Genomic DNA, 4,539 nt, shown 5'->3' with positions numbered 1-4,539 from the left:
AGTCCATATAAGGCAACCAGTGCAGTGAACTGTTGTGTAATAATGACCAGGATCGACCCGTTAATTAATTAATAATTAATAGTTTCAGCGAATCATTTGTTGAATAAAGATATTTGAGTAAAATCACCTAAAAACTTCTGAAACAATTTTTAACTGTTGATGAAAACTATTTATGTTTTATTTATGTTTTATTTATTATGGAAACAACAGTTCTGTTCAAGAACATAGAAAGTAAAGTACAGAGTACTAGTTCTGGCAGGATAAAGTGCTAGTTATTGTTCTTACAGTGCAGTATAAAGTACTAGCATTCTAAAGTACTAGTTATTGTTCTTACAGTGCAGTATAAAGTACTAGTACTAGCAGTCTAAACTAACTACTAGTTATTGTTCTTACAGTGCAGTATAAAGTATTAGTACTAGCAGTCTAAACTAGTAGTCCTTGTTCTTACAGGGCAGTATAAAGTCTGTCTCTTGTCTCTGATCTGGTTTCATGTCCTGGTGTCTGTCTCTGTCTCTTGTCTCTGATCTGGTTTCATGTCCTGGTGTCTGTCTCTTGTCTCTGATCTGGTTTCATGTCCTGGTGTCTGTCTCTTATCTCTGACCTGGTTTCATGTCCTGGTGTCTGTCTCTTGCCTCTGATCTGGTTTCATGTCCTGGTGTCTGTCTCTTGTCTCTGATCTGGTTTCATGTCCTGGTGTCTGTCTCTTGTCTCTGACCTGGTTTCATGTCCTGGTGTCTGTCTCTTGTCTCTGACCTGGTTTCATGTCCTGGTGTCTGTCTCTTGTCTCTGATCTGGTTTCATGTCCTGGTGTCTGTCTCTTGTCTCTGACCTGGTTTCATGTCCTGGTGTCTGTCTCTTGTCTCTGATCTGGTTTCATGGCCTGGTGTCTGTCTCTTGTCTCTGATCTGGTTTCATGTCCTGGTGTCTGTCTCTTGTCTCTGACCTGGTTTCATGTCCTGGTGTCTGTCTCTGTCTCTTGCCTCTGATCTGGTTTCATGTCCTGGTGTCTGTCTCTTGTCTCTGACCTGGTTTCATGTCCTGGTGTCTGTCTCTGTCTCTTGTCTCTGACCTGGTTTCATGTCCTGGTGTCTGTCTCTGTCTCTTGTCTCTGACCTGGTTTCATGGCCTGGTGTCTGTCTCTTGTCTCTGACCTGGTTTCATGTCCTGGTGTCTGTCTCTTGCCTCTGATCTGGTTCATGGCCTGGTGTCTGTCTCTGTCTCTTGTCTCTGACCTGGTTTCATGTCCTGGTGTCTGTCTCTTGTCTCTGATCTGGTTTCATGTCCTGGTGTCTGTCTCTTGTCTCTGATCTGGTTTCATGGCCTGGTGTCTGTCTCTTGTCTCTGATCTGGTTTCATGTCCTGGTGTCTGTCTCTTGTCTCTGATCTGGTTTCATGTCCTGGTGTCTGTCTCTTGTCTCTGATCTGGTTTCATGTCCTGGTGTCTGTCTCTTGTCTCTTATCTGGTTTCATGTCCTGGTGTCTGTCTCTTGTCTCTGATCTGGTTTCATGGCCTGGTGTCTGTCTCTTGTCTCTGATCTGGTTTCATGTCCTGGTGTCTGTCTCTTGTCTCTGATCTGGTTTCATGTCCTGGTGTCTGTCTCTTGTCTCTGACCTGGTTTCATGTCCTGGTGTCTGTCTCTGTCTCTTGTCTCTGATCTGGTTTCATGTCCTGGTGTCTGTCTCTTGTCTCTGACCTGGTTTCATGTCCTGGTGTCTGTCTCTTGTCTCTGACCTGGTTTCATGTCCTGGTGTCTGTCTCTTGTCTCTGACCTGGTTTCATGGCCTGGTGTCTGTCTCTTGTCTCTGATCTGGTTTCATGTCCTGGTGTCTGTCTCTTGTCTCTGACCTGGTTTCATGGCCTGGTGTCTGTCTCTGTCTCTTGTCTCTGATCTGGTTTCATGTCCTGGTGTCTGTCTCTGTCTCTTGTCTCTGATCTGGTTTCATGTCCTGGTGTCTGTCTCTGTCTCTTGTCTCTGATCTGGTTTCATGGCCTGGTGTCTGTCTCTGTCTCTTGTCTCTGATCTGGTTTCATGGCCTGGTGTCTGTCTCTTGTCTCTAACCTGGTTTCATGGCCTGGTGTCTGTCTCTGTCTCTTGCCTCTGATCTGGTTTCATGTCCTGGTGTCTGTCTCTTGTCTCTTATCTGGTTTCATGTCCTGGTGTCTGTCTCTTGTCTCTGATCTGGTTTCATGGCCTGGTGTCTGTCTCTTGCCTCTGATCTGGTTTCATGTCCTGGTGTCTGTCTCTTGTCTCTGACCTGGTTTCATGGCCTGGTGTCTGTCTCTTGTCTCTGATCTGGTTTCATGTCCTGGTGTCTGTCTCTTGTCTCTGACCTGGTTTCATGTCCTGGTGTCTGTCTCTTGTCTCTGATCTGGTTTCATGTCCTGGTGTCTGTCTCTTGCCTCTGATCTGGTTTCATGTCCTGGTGTCTGTCTCTGTCTCTTGCCTCTGATCTGGTTTCATGGCCTGGTGTCTGTCTCGGTCTCTTGTCTCTGATCTGGTTTCATGTCCTGGTGTCTGTCTCTGTCTCTTGTCTCTGATCTGGTTTCATGTCCTGGTGTCTGTCTCTGTCTCTTGCCTCTGATCTGGTTTCATGTCCTGGTGTCTGTCTCTTGTCTCTGACCTGGTTTCATGTCCTGGTGTCTGTCTCTGTCTCTTGCTTCTGATCTGGTTTCATGTCCTGGTGTCTGTCTCTTGTCTCTGACCTGGTTTCATGTCCTGGTGTCTGTCTCTTGCCTCTGATCTGGTTTCATGTCCTGGTGTCTGTCTCTTGTCTCTGACCTGGTTTCATGTCCTGGTGTCTGTCTCTGTCTCTTGCCTCTGATCTGGTTTCATGTCCTGGTGTCTGTCTCTTGTCTCTGACCTGGTTTCATGGCCTGGTGTCTGTCTCTTGCCTCTGATCTGGTTTCATGGCCTGGTGTCTGTCTCTTGTCTCTGACCTGGTTTCATGGCCTGGTGTCTGTCTCTTGTCTCTGATCTGGTTTCATGTCCTGGTGTCTGTCTCTTGTCTCTGATCTGGTTTCATGTCCTGGTGTCTGTCTCTTGTCTCTGACCTGGTTTCATGTCCTGGTGTCTGTCTCTGTCTCTTGTCTCTGACCTGGTTTCATGGCCTGGTGTCTGTCTCTTGTCTCTGATCTGGTTTCATGGCCTGGTGTCTGTCTCTTGCCTCTGATCTGGTTCATGGCCTGGTGTCTGTCTCTTGTCTCTGACCTGGTTTCATGTCCTGGTGTCTGTCTCTTGTCTCTGATCTGGTTTCATGTCCTGGTGTCTGTCTCTGTCTCTTGCCTCTGATCTGGTTTCATGTCCTGGTGTCTGTCTCTTGTCTCTGACCTGGTTTCATGTCCTGGTGTCTGTCTCTTGTCTCTGACCTGGTTTCATGTCCTGGTGTCTGTCTCTTGTCTCTGATCTGGTTTCATGTCCTGGTGTCTGTCTCTTGTCTCTGATCTGGTTTCATGTCCTGGTGTCTGTCTCTTATCTCTGACCTGGTTTCATGTCCTGGTGTCTGTCTCTTGTCTCTGATCTGGTTTCATGTCCTGGTGTCTGTCTCTTGTCTCTGACCTGGTTTCATGGCCTGGTGTCTGTCTCTTGTCTCTGATCTGGTTTCATGTCCTGGTGTCTGTCTCTTGTCTCTGACCTGGTTTCATGTCCTGGTGTCTGTCTCTTGCCTCTGATCTGGTTTCATGTCCTGGTGTCTGTCTCTTGTCTCTGACCTGGTTTCATGTCCTGGTGTCTGTCTCTTGTCTCTGATCTGGTTTCATGTCCTGGTGTCTGTCTCTTGTCTCTGATCTGGTTTCATGTCCTGGTGTCTGTCTCTTGTCTCTGACCTGGTTTCATGTCCTGGTGTCTGTCTCTGTCTCTTGCCTCTGATCTGGTTTCATGTCCTGGTGTCTGTCTCTTGTCTCTTATCTGGTTTCATGTCCTGGTGTCTGTCTCTTGTCTCTGATCTGGTTTCATGTCCTGGTGTCTGTCTCTTGTCTCTGACCTGGTTTCATGTCCTGGTGTCTGTCTCTGTCTCTTGTCTCTGACCTGGTTTCATGGCCTGGTGTCGGTCTCTTGTCTCTGATCTGGTTTCATGGCCTGGTGTCTGTCTCTTGCCTCTGATCTGGTTCATGTCCTGGTGTCTGTCTCTGTCTCTTGTCTCTGACCTGGTTTCATGGCCTGGTGTCTGTCTCTTGCCTCTGATCTGGTTCATGGCCTGGTGTCTGTCTCTGTCTCTTGTCTCTGATCTGGTTCATGGCCTGGTGTCTGTCTCTTGTCTCTGACCTGGTTTCATGTCTGTCTCTTGCCTCTGATCTGGTTTCATGGCCTGGTGTCTGTCTCTTGTCTCTGACCTGGTTTGATGGCCTGGTGTCTGTCTCTTGCCTCTGATCTGGTTCATGGCCTGGTGTCTGTCTCTTGTCTCTGACCTGGTTTCATGGCCTGGTGTCTGTCTCTTGCCTCTGATCTGGTTCATGGCCTGGTGTCTGTCTCTTGTCTCTGACCTGGTTTGATGGCCTGGTGTCTGTCTCTTGTCTCTGATCTGGTTCATGTCCTGGTGTCT

Source organism: Cyclopterus lumpus, chromosome 8 (genome assembly GCF_009769545.1).
Source record: "Cyclopterus lumpus isolate fCycLum1 chromosome 8, fCycLum1.pri, whole genome shotgun sequence".
NCBI lineage: Eukaryota > Metazoa > Chordata > Actinopteri > Perciformes > Cyclopteridae > Cyclopterus > Cyclopterus lumpus.
Note: the sequence above shows the minus strand (reverse complement) of the source record.